At 45.1% G+C, this 17,744-nt stretch overlaps 1 protein-coding gene across 5 annotated transcripts in view; it reads right to left on the bottom strand.

Annotated features, from left to right (window-relative positions):
- The window catches only part of MSRA (methionine sulfoxide reductase A), a 244,834-nt gene that overhangs the window by 88,550 nt on the left and 138,540 nt on the right, over nucleotides 1-17,744 (bottom strand). The window lies entirely within an intron of this gene.

The raw sequence follows: 17,744 nt of genomic DNA, 5'->3' as shown, positions 1-17,744 counted from the left end.
CCAAACTTGTTTTTAAAGGTATCATGTACGGCCATGGGTTGTGTCTGGTATCGAACCTCAACAACGTGCGCAGTGTGAACAAGCAGTATGAAAGCTGTAGTGTCAGCTAAAAGGCAGACTTTTTTTTTAACTGAGTTGGCATTCTACTTTAGTGTTTCTCCCAATTGGTGGTTCAGACGACCCCTGTGGCTTTAAGGCACCCAGGTAAATACTTCCGGGTATTAGTGGGACCAAAGAGGTCAAAGCATTACTAGAACGCCTTCTCCCGATCTACAAACGTTCTTCAGATGAACGTGCTAGCATGTCTGATTTGTAAATAGAGAGAGGGGAGAAGGTGTTGCCAGACTCCTCTGGTGGGGACTGTTCTCTTTAAAAACAAAAAGGATCAGGCAATGGAAATCCAAGACGCATGATTCTTCAGTCCCTTGACATCTGCTTAAGAGTTAGGATGCATCGGTACATACTATGCCAAAATTCAAGGACACATGTCTAATGTGTATGGCCAGCTTAAAGGTTTTTTTGTGACTTTGCGATTGACTGCCTATCCTAAAACCATCAATATCTAATCAAAAGGGTGTCAACATTCAGCCCTATTGATGTTCGGCTACTGATAGGCCCTCTTTAAGGCTAGGTTCACACTATGTATCTGTGCGGCTGTATTGCGGGCGGTAAATCATCGGCCGGATTTTTCCGGTTCATGCGTACGCTGGAAAGTATACGATATACAGCTGCACAGTGCACACTATGTATGAATCTACGGCCCTATCGTAAACGGACCCGTAAAAAATGAACAAGACCATTGTTTGCGGCTGGAAATGCGGAATGTGGATTGACAGGCGGTCCGTACGGAGTACTTTAAAAATAGCCGGCAATGATGCCGAATGCCGATGCCTCTAATAGTTAATATATTAAATAAAACACATTTTCTTTGTAATAAAATCAGTTTCGTTGTTCAATAATTTAATTCTAACGAATCCATTATTGTGCAATTAAATATACTGTTAAAATAAATATATATATAAATAAATGTATATTTATATATATATTTATTTTTTGTCAGTATATTTAATTGCACAATGATGGATTCGTTTAAATTAAATTATTGAACAACGAAACTGATTTTATTACAACGAAAATGTGTTTTATTAATTAAATATTAATTAGTACAGGAAACTCCAGTAAGCCGTTAATTCATATTGCCGGCAAAAGAGCATTCTGTACTAATCATCACTTTACTTTAATTAAAACATCAAATGTTTCTTCTAATTATGTTATCACAATAGCATTATTAGAAGAAACATTTAGAATTATATGTGCGCTCAGCTGATTGGCTGATCAGCTGAGCGCACATATAATTAGCGGGTCCGCAGTACAGTGACTTCATTGTGCTGCGGACCAGCGAAGAGGACACATCGGGGTGAGTATAGAGCTCTCCCCACCCCCTCCCCTGCACTGCACGCCTCCCAGCAAGGAAGGGGGGTCACTTAACCCCTTCCTTGCTGGGATGGGTGCAGTCTGACATCAGTCTGGCCCCCAAGGGGTTAAGGGGGATGCAATACATCCTCCCTTAACCCCTTGGGGGCCAGACTGTAAGCAGCGATCTGTAAAGATGCTGCATACTGTAAGGAGCACAACACCGCTCACAATGATGGGTGTTGTGCTCCTGTTTGTGTGTTTTTTGTGTGTTTCTCCCTTTTTGTTTTTCAGATATCGGTATCCTGGGGATTACGTCGGATTCCGTGGACTACGTCGATGACCAGCGGTTGTTTGGTGTTTTTTTTTAATAAAATGGTCAACGAGGGGTGTAGGGGTTTTTATTTGAATAAAAAAAAATTTCACTTGTGTGTTGTCTTTATTTCTTTACTTTATAGACTTAGTAGTGGAAGCCGTCTAATAGACGGAATCCATTACTAGGTCGGGGCCTAGTGTTAGCCGGTATAAAATGGCTAACACTAACCCCCCATTATTACCCCAGTACCCAATGCCACCAGGGGTACTGGGAAGAGCCGGGTGCCAGTGGTCCCGGAGCGTCAAAATTGGACTGGGCGGCAGCAGGCTGGTAAGATTTAGGCTGGGGAGGGCCTAAAACAATGGCTCTTCCCACCCTGGTGTTACCAGGCTGCTGTCGCTTGGTTTTTAACCCGGCTGGTTATAAAAGTAGGGGGGACCCTATGCGTTTTTTTAAAATTATTTATTTATTTAAAAAAAAAACCCGCATAGGGTCCCCCCTATTTTTATAACCAGCCGGGTTAAAAACCAAGCGACAGCAGCCTGGTAACACCAGGGTGGGAAGAGCCATTGGTTTAGGCCCTCCCCAGCCTAAATCTTACCAGCCTGCTGCCGCCCGGTCCAGGAGCGCCAATTTTGAGGCTCCGGGACCACTGGCACCCGGCTCTTCCCAGTACCCCTGGTGGCATTGGGTACTAGGGTAATAATGGGGGGTTAGGGTTAGCCATTTTATACTGGCTAACACTAGGCCCCGACTTAGTAATGGATTCCGTCTATTAGACGGCTTCCACTACTAAGTCTATAAAGTAAAGAAATAAAGACAAGACACAAGTGAAATTTTTTTTTATTCAAATAAAAACACCCCCACACCCCTCATTGACCATTTTATAAAAAAAAAAACACCAAACAACCGCTGGTCATCGACGTAGTCCACGGAATCCGACGTATCTGAAAAACAAAAAGGGAGAAACACAAAAAACACACAAACAGGAGCACAACACCCATCATTGTGAGCGGTGTTGTGCACCTTACAGTATGCAGCATCTTTACAGATCGCTGCTTACAGTCTGGCCCCCAAGGGGTTAAGGGAGGATGTATTGCATCCCCCTTAACCCCTTGGGGGCCAGACTGATGTCAGACTGCACCCATCCCAGCAAGGAAGGGGTTAAGTGACCCCCCTTCCTTGCTGGGAGGGGTGCAGTGCTGGGGAGGGGGTGGGGAGAGCTCAATACTCACCCCGATGTGTCCTCTTCGCTGGTCCGCAGCACAATGAAGTCACTGTGCTGCGGACCCGCTAATTATATGTGCGCTAAGCCGATCAGCCAATCAGCTGAGCGCACATATAATTCTAAATGTTTCTTCTAATAATGCTATTGTGATAACATAATTAGAAGAAACATTTGATGTTTTAATTAAAGTAAAGTGATGATTAGTACAGAAAGCTCTATTGCCGGCAATATGAATTAACGGCTTAATGGAGCTTCCTGTACTAATTAATATTTAATTAATAAAACACATTTTTGTTGTAATAAAATCAGTTTCGTTGTTCAATAATTTAATTTAAATGAATCCATTATTGTGCAATTAAATATACTGTCAAAAAATAAATATATATATATAAATATACATTTATTTATATATATATATTTATTTTAACAGTATATTTAATTGCAAAATGATGGATTCGTTTAAATTTAATTATTGAACAATGAAAGGGACTTTATTACAACGAAAATGTGTTTTATTAATTAAATATATTAACTATGAGAGGCATCGGCATTACTGCAGAGGATCGCAAACCCCGGTAATAGCGATTCATGTAAACTGTTTCCCTGCTTTCCGAGATGCATTCCAGAGGTGTTTGCATCACTTTCTTAAGATTTTATTTGTTATTTTTAGTTGAACCAGATTTCCAAATAAATGACCGTATGTTTTCAGCCACATGTCTATTTTTTCCCACGGCCGTAGTTTCAGCCGCACATTTCCAGCCGCATAAAAAATACAGCCGCACACATACATAGTGTGAACATAGCCTTAGACTGTACCGTGGTCCCCCTAGCTTCTTTTTCTCGGCTTCCAGCCCCCATCACTTGTCTTCTGCTTGCTGCCGAGACAAGAGCTCAGAGCAGAACCTACCTGCTAAAGAAATTTTTGGCCAACATTGGAATACCCCTTTAAGATGATGGGGCCAACAAAGGTTACATGTCTGACTTCCGACACCATACACTAGACCAGCGCTATAATTTTTTTCCAGTGCAGTAATCTTATAGCTATAAGCACATAGTCTTTCTCATAATTACCTATCAAGGTACCCATGAAAAAGAAGAGAGCAACTTCTCCCAATAGTTCTAAAGGATTACTTCATCCAATGGTTTAGCTAGTTATCCCACTGCCTTCATGTTCAGCAAATTGTATGGGCCTTAGATATCACAGACACAGGCCAGATTTACTATTGCCATCTCGACAGTTTAGTGACGGCTTTTGTGACACAATTTTGGAGTGTAACGTTCACTTTTTTATCAGTGCGCCACAATGGTCCCGAGACGTGCACCAAGTTAGTAAATCTAGTGTTAAACAAAAAACAGTTGGATAAAATGTAAATAGGGGGAAAAAACTAACAGTAAATCTGGACCACAGTCTGCAGGATTCTGGGGGTTTAATGATCAACTGGCCTAAAAGAGCAAGAAGTGAGGAGAACAACTGGATTCTTCTCTTTTTATTCTACATACCAGATACCAATTTAATAGGAGTGGGTGGAGGTGTCATACGGGAAACAGATCACTGATCTCAGGCAGACCAGCCAAAGATAACCTGTCGACAGCCTGCTAAGGAACTCAATACAGTGAAATCCTAGGTGCAGGCTCGGACTGGGCCACCGGGGAGCTGGGGAATTCCCCGGTGGGCCCCGCCCAGGGACATAGGGCTGGAGACTGCAGCAATGTGGTCCCCACTTAAGCCCAGCCGGGGCCCCGTGCTCCTGGGGGGCCCACTCGGGGCTCTGTGCTCCTGGGGGGCCCACTCGGGGCACTGTGCTCCTGGGGGGCCCACTCGGTTCCTTTTTAACTGTAAGCAATCGCAACAATCGCTTCCAGTTAAATGTAGTGTTCTGATTGACAGCACGAGAAGCCATAGGCTTCCCGCACTATCAATCACTCTTGTGACCGCAAGCAGCGTTTTGCTTGCGATCACAAGAGTGTCCCCCCGCCCCGCCCGACGAGCAGCTCTGTTGAGTCCCGGCCAGCGCGCATCACTGACCTCACTGTGCACCGCGGCGGCTGGGACTTCCGGTATGCGAGCCCTGAACCGGAAGTCCCAGCCACCGCGTCACACACTGAGGTCAGTGATGGAGCTGCCGGGACTCCACAGCAGAGCTGCTTATCAGGCGGTGAAGAGAAAAGAAGAAGAGACCAGCGACGGGGGAGCGTGTGGTAAGTCGAGTTGTGTGTTGTTTTTTTTTATCAGAGGGGGGAGCTAAATAACATAGGGGGATATACGAGGAGGGGGGAGCTAAACAACATAGGGGGCTATATGAGGAGGGGGGGAGCTGGGCTGGACAACATAAGGGGGCTATATGGGGAGGGGGGAGCTGAACAACATAAGGGGGCTATATGGGGAGGGGGGAGCTGGTCTATACAACATAAGGGGGCTATATGGGGGGGAGCTGGGCAACATAAGAGGGCTATATGGGGAGAGGGGGTGGACAACATAAAGGAGCTATATGGGGAGAGGGGGTGGACAACATAAGGGGACTATATGGGGAGGGGGTGGTGGACAACATAAGAGGGCTATATGGGGAGGGGGGAGCTGAACAACATAAGGGGGCTATATGGTGAGGGGGGAGCTGGGCTGACAACACAAGGGGGCTATATGGGGAGGGGGGAGGCTGGGCAACATAAGGGGGGTATATGGGGAGGGGGGAGCTGGACAACATAAGGGGGCTATATGGGGAGGGGGGAGCTGGGCTGGACAACATAAGGGGGCTATATGGGGAGGGGGTGGTGGACAACATAAGGGGGCTATATGGGGAGGGGGGAGCTGAACAACATAACAGGGCTATATGGGGAGGGGGTGCTGGACAACATAGGGGGGCTATATGGGGAGCTGGGCTGACAACATAAGGGGGCTATAAGGGGAGGGGGGAGCTGGACAACATAAGGGGGCTATATGGGGAGGGGGGATCTGAACAACATAAGGGGGCTATATAGGGAGGGGGGAGCTGGGCTGGACAACATAAGGGGTCTACATGGGGGGAGCTGGACAACATAAAGGGGGCTATATGGGGAGAGGGGAGGCTGGACAACATAAGGGGTCTATATGGGAAGGGTTGTGGACAACATAAGGGGGCTATATAGGGGAATCTGGACAACATAAGTGGGCTACATGGGGGGGCTGGACAATATAAGTGGGCTATATGGGGGGCTGGACAACATAAGGGGGCTATATGTGTGGGGCTGGACAACTAAAGGGGGCTATATGGGGGGGGGGAGCTGGACAAAATAAGGGGGCTATATGGGGGGGGGGGGAGCCCGACAACATAAGGGGGCTATATGGGGGGGGGGGGGGGAGCTGGACAACATAAGGGAACTATATAGGGGATGGAAAACACCAAGGGTCATCTATAAGGGAGGCAGAGGAATGCAATCTATAAGGTGTTTACACAGAGCAGGCATATACTATAAGGGATATATATATATATATATATATATATATATATATATATATATACACACACACACACACATATACTACAAAAAGTCAAGGCTACCCACTGAAAGAGGGTGTAAAGGGGCTGATATACATGTGCAGTGTGTAAAGAGATGAGGATGGTGCCAGAGTGAGAAGCCTAATATGTCTGTCTGGCAGATTCTGTGGATTCGAGGCTCAGAAAAGTTCTCATAATGGCCCAGGGCAGATGAAGAAGAAAATGAAAAGGGAAGAACTCTGATCAGAGAAGACGTCCCCTGTGAGTCACTTGATATAACTGCACTGTAATGTATATGGTGTACACAGCTTGTGTAGAGCTGCGTCCACCTCTATATGACAGAATGAGGTGATAGTGATCTGTGCACAGTGAATATTATTCAGTATCAGCGGTGGTGTTAGTCAGTATGTGGTGGTAGTCAGTATCAGTGATGGTGTTAGTCAGTATGTGGTGGTGTTATTCAGTAACAGTGGTGGTTTTAATAAGTATTTAATAAGTATGTGGTGGTATTAATCAGTAGTAGCGGTGGTGTTATTCATTTGCAGCGGTGGTGTTAGTCAGTATGTGGTGGTATAAGTCAGTAGCAGTGGTGGTGTTAGTATGTGGTGGTGTTATTCAGTATCAACGGTGGTGTTAGTCAGTATGGTGTGGTGTTAGTCAGTATTAGCAGTGGTGTTAGTGTGTGGTGGTGTTATTCATTAGCAGCAGTGGTGTTAGTCAGTATGTGGTGGTATTAGTCAGTAGCAGTGGTGGTGTTAGTCAATATGTGGTGGTGATATTCAGTAGCAGCGGTGGTGTTAGTCAGTATGGTGTGGTGTTATTCAGTAGCAGCGGTGGTGTTAGTCAGTATGGCGTGGTGCTATTTTTTGTTACTTATCTGGTACTGTGTTTTATTGGATTTAGTAAACTGGATTTAGTCAGTAACAATGTGGCGGTAATATTTCCCCCCTTGTGTACTGGTATTATTGGTCATAGTACACAGGATCTGGTTAGTAACAGTATGGGGGTAATATGTATGGTTATAATATTTCCCTCCTATATACTGGTATTATTGGTAATATCAGTTTTGGTATACTGTATTTGGTCAGTAACAGTATGGCGGTAATATGTGTGGAGATATTTGCTCTTTATATACTGGTGTTATTGGTGGCTGTATGACCTATGTATCTAAGTATACAGTGTTATGCAAAGAAAATTGTCCTATAGCCCAATTACACAGGCCAATTATCAGTAACAAGCGCTCCCAGGAAGCCCCATGTAAAAGTGCCAGAGATCAGCTGACAAGCAAATGTCCCATAGTCGGCTGATTTGATCTTTTGGCATCTGTATAAATCATTACTGTTGCCCGCACATCTCTATATATTCCAGCCCTATGCTGCCCCATATCACGCCGTGTTACTGGACCCTTATTAAAGGGGTAGTGCGGTGTAAAGCATTTAATGTATGTTATTTAGTGAATAAATGCTTTACACCGCACTACCCCTTTAATGTTACCATAGATAAGTATGGTGGCTAAAGGGTGGGCCCCAAGAATGATTTTCCCTGGTGGGCCCAAGGCACTCCAGTCCGACACTGCCTAGGTGCTCCTTGGCATATATGAATGTGCAAAAAAGAGCCTGTGGAGCCTCATTTAAGAGTCTCAAAACAAAGGACGACTCAGATATCCCTCTGGGAAGGACCCCACCAGAGAGTGGCTCTTCTACGGAAACGACAAAATCCACCATAACAAATGGCCCTATAAGTCAATAAGTCAATCTACAGAGTGGTGGGGATGTCAAATAAAACCAAATTAATTTGTATTGAAAACAAATTGGAGTCCTTTACAAAATATATGCAGACAGAAAATTAACTGTCCTGTACTCCCCATATACTTCCACAGCCAAATGTTTCTGTGTTCTCTATGGGGATAGGAGGGGAAAAACGCAGCCAGGCTGCACTCTACGAGAACAAAAGGGTCGGATGCTGAATTTTTATTACCCCTGGTCCCTCCTTCCACTGACATCATCTGTTGGTGGAGAGTTGGAAGGCCCTATAGACCATATAGTGTCAGATATACCAGACATTGGCTGGCGTTAGTATACAGTGTATGGGCACCTTTAGACTACAGTTAAGCAAAGAGATGGGTCGTCCTACAAGATGAGGTCCAATAAGGTGTCCACCTTAATGTCGGCCACCACCATCTGAATTTAACCATACCATAAGCAGAATTAACTCCAGCTCATCGAATATCTTGGGACCTGCAGCCTATTACAGCTTTCTTCTCGAGATTCTCTTATTAGAGATAGTTTGCACAATCAAGGAGGGTGAGTGCTCTTCAGTTTGCTTCTAGAGATGAGCACAACCCAAGCATGTTCTAGTCCGATCATTCATCATTCGAATACCAGTGGCTGAAGAAGTTGGATGCAGTCCTAAGGCTGTCTCAGGAACATGGATACAACCGTAGGGCATAGGCTGTATCCATGCTTCACGGACTCCCTAGGGCTGCTTCAAACTTCTTTAGTCACCAGTATCCAGTTGCGCTCATCTCTATTTGCTTCCTAAATAGGATCTTCTGTACCTACAGAGATCACCCTATGGTGTGTCGTGTACCAGCTTTCTCATAACTTTAGCAGATAAAGTAACGTACACATCTTGGCGGATATATGCTTGTCATGCATAGGCAACATTACAGGCACTAAATACATTACGCATTCAGAGGGCATCATGTGTCGTGTGTCGTGTACCAGCTTTCTCATAACTTTAGCAGATAAAATAACGTACACATCTTGGCGGTTATATGCTTGTCATACATAGGCAACTTACAGCACTAAATACATTACGCATTCAGAGGGCATCTACCCTTTGCTTTGAAGACCAGTTTGTTCCCCGCCAGTCGGAAAAAGGGTCAGAGCCATTACCGATAATAAGCAGCTCATCAAAGAAACTGCAAAGCTCAGTCCTTCAATCACCGGCTTAAGTATAAAACAATGGTTATGAATATTTGAACAAGATGGTAATAAAGAGTCCAGCTGCTGAATATTCCGCCAGCCGACACGGCAATTTATAGCGTCAGACTCCGGAGGGGATTGGATACATGGTGTAGAGGGTTCGCAGTGACGGAGACACATTGCTTATTTTGCTTTCAGTTGGCATAAAACACAATTATTTACAGCTAGAATTTACATTGTTGCGCTTGACACATGTTGTTCTGTTAGAAGAAATTTGCTGCATCATGCAATAAATCCACCCGAGGCTGCATGTTGATTTATGCACTTTTTTTGTACTCAGATGTAATGCAATATGGAGTTTTCTGTATTCAAAGCAGTATTCCATTATAGCAGCTTCTGGCTTCACACATAAAGATCTGACCCAAACCGATATACATAATAAATGGGTCTTGGTGACTATGGTCACTCATACGAAAATCTATGAACTCTGTAGAGGTATCTATACACCTTTATCGACTGATAGCCGAACGATCAGTTATCTCTCTTCATACACAGGAACATTCAGCATAGGCGAGCATCCCTGTGTTCTCTATGGGGAGGAGAGGTTTAAGTCGCAACCAGAAAGCCCTGGCTGCAGCGTCTCTCTCCCAGAACGAAGAGGTCCGGCAGTGATCATCTGTCGGTGGACCATTGGGAGGGCCCTATACACACCTTATACCGACGGCCGAACCCGACGCAATGAAAGCTTTACGGATAACAGAAGTAATAAGTGTATGGGGATCTTAACCCCTTCGTGCTGCAGCTAGTTTGGGCCTTAATGACCAGGCTAATTTTTCAAAATCTGACCTGTCTCACTTTATGCTCTTATAGCTCAGTGATGCTTTAACGTATGCTAGCGATTCTGAGACTGTTTTTTCGTGACATATGGCACTTTATGTTAGTGGCAAAATTTGGTCACTACTTTGTGTGTTTTTTGTGAAAAACATCAAAATATCATAAAAAATTAAAAAAATTTGCATTTTATGAACTTTGAAATTCTCTGCTTCTAAAAAAAGAAAGTCGTAGCACATAAATTAGTTACTAAGTCACATTACCAATATGTCTTCTTTATTCTGGCATAATTTGGTAAACATATTTTACTTTTTTAGGGTGTTATGGGGCTTAGAAATTTATCAGCAAATTATCACATTTTCGTGAAACTGATTTTTTTAGGGACCAGTTCTTTTTTTAAATGCATTTAGAAGTCTGGTATCCTGAAAACCCCCATAAGTGACCCCATTTTGGAAACTACACACCTTAAAGAATTAATCTAGGGGTATAATGAGCATTTTAACCCTACAGGGGCTGGAGGAAAGTATTCACAATTAGGCAGTAAAAAAATGGAAAATTTAAATTTTCCAATAATATATACGTTTAGATTAAAGTTTCTCATTTTCAAAAGGAATATGAGACAAAAAGCACCCCAAAATTTGTAATGCAGGTTCTCTTGAGTACAACGGTACCCCATATGTGGGCGTAAACCACTGTATGGGCACACAGCAGGGCTCAGAAGGAAGGGAGCGCCAATTAGCTTTTCCAATGCAAATTTTGCTGAAGAAGTTTCTGAGCGCCAGGTGCGTTTGCAGTGCCCCTGTAGTGTCAGCAGAGAGAAAACCCCCCATAAGTCACCCCATTTTGGAAAGTGCACCCCTCAAAGAATTCATCTTGGTGTGTGGTGACCATTTTGACCCCACAGGTATTACAGGAAAGTATTCAAAAGAAGACAGTAAAAATAAAAAACTCGAATTCTTCCAATAATATGTTCGTTTAGTTTGAAATTTCTCAATTTCACGAGGAACAAGAGGAAAAAAGTACCCCAAAATTTGTAACGCAGGTTCTCCTGAGTACAATGGTACCCCATATGTGGGCGTAAACCACTGTATGGGCACACAGGAGGGCTCAGAAGGGAAGGAGCGCCAATTAGCTTTTTCAATGCAGATTTTGCTGAAGAAGTTTCCGAGCGCCAGGTGCGTTTGCAGAGCCCCTGTAGTGCCAGCGGAGTAAAATCTCGCCATAAGTCACTCCATTTTGGAAAGTGCACCCCTCAAAGTATTCATCTTGGTGTGTGGTGACCATTTTGACCCCACAGGTATTAGAGGAAAGTATTCAAAAGTAGACAGTAAAAATGAAAAACTAAAATTTTTCCAAAATTATGTTCTTTTAGTTTGAAATTTCTCAATTTTATGAGGAACAAGAGGAAAAAAGTACCCCAAAATTTGTAACGCAGGTTCTCCTAAGTGAAAAGGTACCTCATATGTGGGCATAAACCACTGCATGGGCACACAGGAGGGCTCAGAAGGAAAGGAGCGCCAATTAGCTTTTTCAATGCAGATTTTGCTGAAGAAGTTTCAGAGCGCCAGGTGCGTTTGCAGAGCCCCTGTAGTGTCCGCAGAGTAAAATCTCGCCATAAGTCACCCCATTTTGGAAAGTGCACTCCTCAAAGAATTCATCTTGGTGTGTGGTGAGCATTTTGACCCCACAGGTATTTGAGGAAAGTATTCAAAAGTAGACAGTAAAAATGAAAAACTCGATTTTTTCCAATAATATGTTCCTTTAGTTTGAAATTTCTCAATTTCACGAGGAACAGGAGAGAAATGTCACCGCAATATATGTAAAGCAGGTTCTCCTGAGTAGAACGGTACCCCATATGTGGGCATAAACCACTGCATGGGCACACAGCCGGGCTCAGAAGGGAAGGAGCGCCAATTAGCATTTTCAGTGCAGATTTTTCTGAAGAAGTTTCTGAGCGCCAGGTGGGTTTGCAGAGCCCCTGTAGTGTCAGCAGAATAGATTCCCCCCAAAAGTCACCCCATTTTGGAAAGTGCACCCCTCAAAGAATTCATCTTGGGGTGTGGTGACCATTTTTACCCCACAGGTATTAGAGGAAAGTATTCAAAATTGGCCAGTAAAAATGAAAAACTCGAATTTTTCCAATAATATGTTGGTTTAGTTTGAAATTTCTCAATTTGACGAGGAACAGGAGAGAAAATGTACCCCAAAATCTGTAACGCAGGTTCTCCTGAGTACAACGGTACCCCATATGTGGGCATAAACCACTGTATGGGCACACAGCAGGGCTCAGAAGGGAAGGAGCGCCAATTTACAGGAGCAAAACCGCAGCTAGTAATGGTTATTAGAATAGCGCAGTTACTAAAATAAAATAAAAAAAATGAGATTACAGGTAATGTGGGGTGGTTACGGGCAACCAGGGGTGGTTACAGGTAATCTGGGGTGGTTACGGACAACATGGGGTGGTCACGGGCAACCTGCTGTGGTTACGGCAACCTGGGGTGGTTACGGGCAACCTGCTGTGGTTACGGCAACCTGGGGTGGTTACGGGCAACGTGGGTTGGTTACGGGCAACGTGTGGTGGTTATGGCAACATGGGGTGGTTACAGGCAACGTGGGCTGGTTACGGGCAACCTGCTGTGCTTACAGACAATCTGGGATGGTTACGGGAAACAAGGGGTGGTTACGGGCAACCTGCTGTGCTTACAGACAATCTGGGATGGTTACGGGAAACGTGGGGTGGTTACGGGCAACCTGCAGTGCTTACAGACAATCTGGGGTGGATACGGGCAACGTGGGGTGGTTACGTTCAACCTGCAGTGCTTACAGACAATCTGGGGTGGATACGGGCAACGTGGGGTGGTTACGTTCAACCTGCAGTGCTTACAGACAATCTGGGGTGGTTACGGGCAACGTGGGGTGGTTACGGGCAACCTGCAGTGCTTACAGACAATCTGGGGTGGATACGGGCAACGTTGGGTGGTTACGGGCAACCTGCAGTGCTTACTGACAATCTGGGGTGGTTACGGGCAACGTGGGGTGGTTACGGGCAATGTGGGGTGGTTACGGATAAACTGAAGTTCTTATAGGCAATCTGGGGTGGATACCTGTAATCTGGCATGGGCACCGCAATCTGGAGGGGGTCATTGGCAATTTGGGGTGGTCAGAGGCGCCGTGGCGTGGTCAGAGGCGACGTGTGGTGGTCAGAGGCGACGTGTGGTGGTCAGAGGCGACGTGTGGTGGTCAGAGGCGACGTGTGGTGGTCAGAGGCAACGTGGCGTGGTCAGAGGCATCGTGGTGTGGTCAGAGGCAACGCGCGGTGGTTACGTGCAATCTGGGGGGGTTACATGTAATCTGGCATGATTACGGGGAACCTGGGGGGGTTATGTGCAACCTGGAAGGGTTACAGACAATCTGGGATTGTTACTGATAAACTGAAGTGCTTATAGGTAATCTGGGGTGGGTACATGTAATTTGGGGTGGTTACAGGCAATCGGGAGGGGGTCACTGGCAATTTGCGGTGGTTACGGGCAACGTGCGGTGGCTACGGGCAACGTGCGGTGGTTACGGGCAATGTGCGGTGGTTACGGGTAATCTGGGGAGGGGTTAGGGGTAATTTGGGAGTAAACTGCAATTATTACTATAATAAAAAGTGTGTGTTTTATTTTTTTGTATGTTTGTCACTTTTTGTACTTTACGTATTCATTTTCACTGTATTACTATGATTACTGTGATATTTTCTATCTCAGTAATCATAGTTCAGTGACAGAGACCAAATTGGTCTCTGTCACTTTAAATTTTCAGAGTTGGCTGGTTGTGAAGCGCATGCGCACTTCATAACCAGCCAGGACGTCGAGGAGGAAGGAGCTCCAGGATCAGGTGAGTATATGGGGAAGGGGGGGGGGTGACTGGGGGATGGGGGTGACTGGGGGGGTGGGGGGTGACTTGGGGGGTGGGAGGACATTACTTTTTATCCCCTGTCACCAATCATTCATGGTGACAGGGGATAAAAAGTGCCGGCGGCACATGGTACAAGCGATTAGCGGTATATAGTATATACCGCTGATCGCTTGTACCGGGACCCAACAGGGGGGTCCCCTATGACTGCCCCATGCTCTCAGCTACCTCCGGTGGCGGAGAGCATGGGGCTTTCATTCATTTTAACTTTTCCATCGCTGTAAACCGACATTAGTCGGTTCACAGCGATGGCGGCGGCCATCTTGGAAATGATGGCCGCCGGGGGAGGGGGGTTAGTAATCGCCCTACTAGGGGGGGCTGATCTGAGGTCTGGGGGACACTTATTTCATCTCCCCCCGCCGTAGATTCACGGCGGGGGGAGACGAAAGGCGGCGGCAGCACCGGTAATACCCTTTACCGACGGCCGCAGCTATAACGTTAATAGCGGCGATTGTCGGTAAGGGGGGGGGGCGGGACGGACCCCACACACTGCCCCAACCCCTCAGCTACCTCCGGTAGCCGGGGGGATGGGGTGGGGGCAGCCTTATTCTCTGCCATCGCCGTAAAAAGCTGATGGCAGCAGAATAAGGACCCTTAGTGACCGCCGTAAAAAGCCGTATCGGCGGTCACTAAGGGGTTAAGAATTGGGATCCTACCAATCTGGACCTCTTTGAAGGGTCCCAGACACCAAATGTTGTGAACTCTACAACATGCTTGGCTGATATCCTCTGGGACATGATTTTCTTTGTAATAAATCGTTTTCATTAAAGGGGTTGGCCACTTTATAGTAAAATAGGTCAGTGTACAATATTATTAACTGTACTCACTGTATATACTGACAGCAGTGCCCTGTGTACTCACTGTATATACTGACAGCAGCTCCCTGTGTACTCAATGTATATACTGACAGCAGCTCCCTGTGTACTCACTGTATATACTGACAGCAGCTCCCTGTGTACTCACTGTATATACTGACAGCAGCTCCCTGTGTACTCACTGTATATACTGACAGCAGCTCCCTGTGTACTCACTGTATATACTGACAGCAGCGCCCTGTGTACTCACTGTATATACTGACAGCAGCTCCCTGTGTACTCACTGTATATACTGACAGCAGCTCCCTGTGTACCTCACAGAGCTAATATCAGACTCCCCTCCTCCAGGTTGGGCTGCCCTGCTCTGTGGTGTTTTGGTCCATAAGATTGCTGACATGGAGGAGCATGTGACTAGGCCCCACCCTCCAGTGTCCACCACTGAGCCTGTATGTGTCTATGGAGAACACAGGGGACAGGGCCTGGTCACATGCTCCTCCATGTCAGCCATTTTGTGGACAGAAACAAAACAGAGCAGGACAGCCCAGCCTGGAGGAGGGGAGTCTGATTTTAGCTCTATGAGGTACACAGGGAGCTGTTGTCAGTATATACAGTGAGTACACCTATTAATACTTTGTACTGACCTATTTTACTATAAAGTGGCCAACCCCTTTAAACAAATATTTTTTGGTTCAAAGGGTTCCCCAAAAATAATAAGATCCAAATTGTCCCCAACCAGGAACCCCAACCTGTATCCCACAGGATACAGGTTGGGGTTGAGGGTGCCCTAGCAGTCAACTGTAATACATTTTTATTCCCCTGCAGCGCTGCCAAAGGAGACATGGTTTCCTGCTTACTATAATCCATAAGATGTCAGTGTTATGAGTCCTCCAAGAAGATGAACTCCCTTTAGAGACACTTTCCATTCCAGCTAATTGATGGAAGTCTAGAACTAGGGTCTCCCTATAAGAACCCTTATAGTACACAACCCTCTTAAAGGAATTGTCTGGGATACTTTGATACTTGCGGATCCTACATCCGGAGACATCCTGCTCCCTCCAGAAATGGCCGGTAGACAATCATAGACAGTATAAGATCTATGCTGACCGGCCATTTCCGGAGGGAGTGGGACGTCCCTGGATGTTTCCAGGCTCAACACCCTGAAGCTCCGGCAAGATCCGCAAGTATCAAATTATCCCGGACAACCCCTTTAAAGCTGGTAGTGTCAACCATTGTTCTTGGTGGAATTCAGTTGAGATATGACATCAGTTAACAATATGCCCTATACTAACCAACATTTAACTTGCCAAGAGTGAAACATTTAAGCCCTGCCCCTGAACCACCCCTAAAAAAATTGCATTATAGGACATATGTTGGTGTCAATAGTCTTGTTTGGACCTCTAAGGTGGAAATTTTCAGCCTGACACCTAATCACCCAACTGTACAAACACAATAGTGCCCTATACCATTATATAAATGGAAGCAGAATAACATTTCCTGCAGTTCTATGTAACATAATCACTCATAATTATAATGCAGGAGGGGTTCAAAACTCTATTATTATAATTAGCTAATTGCAGACCACCGATAGGTGCACCATGGCAAGTTATTATGTCATTTTAAATATGACAGCTCCCCCAATGCTTTTTTAAGGTTCGGATAGGCAACTTTATGAGAAAAAAAAAATCTGAAGGCTCTTATCGTGGAGCCTAAACATAGCATTAGTGAAATTTCTTCAGCCTACCTGAAACAATGGAAATGGAACAAGAAATGTCAAAGGCCCAACATGGATCCATTATCCTGACAGTGACAGCTACATCGGGAAAGCTTCTAAGCCGTTCTCATTAGGGAGAGAACACCATATTCTTGCGGCTCTTTTAACGCCTGGTTACTATGGAGACCGAAAGTAACAGGTTCCCTTTAATTATCTGCTCGGAAACTTGGATGATTTAGGCTTGGAAATGATTTGATCAACATCTTCCCAGATCATTAACCCATCAAACCTGGAGTAAACCCAATGATATGATGAAAACAAAAAAAGGCAATAATTGGAGGCAGTTCTTTTGTGTCATGTCCCCCATCCAGATTTCTCTTATTATTGCAATTTGTACTGTAGACATTCGTGGCATTTTGATATATATATATAGAACTTGAAGCGAGTTTTGGAGGCCTTGACGTATGGGACAAAGAAACGTCTAATTTGTTTTTACTCTAGAGTGGTCTTGACTTTTTTATTTGTTCAATGTCCATTGGACTGTCCTATTGCGTTATGACAGCACCCCTGGACAAACCATGTCCATGGTAAACCCCCACAAGCCATGAGCCATCATCATCTATAAAGAGCAGCCATTCCGGAGGTTTGGTGTACTGTCCCAGTTGAAAACTAGGTGGGGTGATGGCCCACTTGACAGTCCATGTGCTCAGTCGCCTACTGAGTCTAAGAGCCCCGACAGATGGTGAGCAGGGGATGGGTGGGAAAAAAATAAGAGCTGGCACTGGTACCCAGTTATTGGCAAGAACCAAAGACTAATTTAATAAAAAAATAAATAAATAAAAAAGACCAATATTAAAAAAATACTAGGTGATCGAGCACGAGGAAGATGAGTATTGTAATGGTCTTTATGAAATGAATTCGGCTGTATCACAGCATCCTTGGAGATGAGATTTAGGGTGGGGCCATTACTTGTAGTACCTTTCTTCCAAAAATGACAGACCCACATGAGCTGGCTGCCCAACAAATTTTCTGGTGGTTCAGTACCCTAAAACATGAAGATGAAACTCTAACTTTAG

Source organism: Dendropsophus ebraccatus, chromosome 6, assembly GCF_027789765.1.
Source record: "Dendropsophus ebraccatus isolate aDenEbr1 chromosome 6, aDenEbr1.pat, whole genome shotgun sequence".
Lineage (NCBI taxonomy): Eukaryota > Metazoa > Chordata > Amphibia > Anura > Hylidae > Dendropsophus > Dendropsophus ebraccatus.
This window is presented reverse-complemented; position numbering and strand designations above follow the sequence as displayed.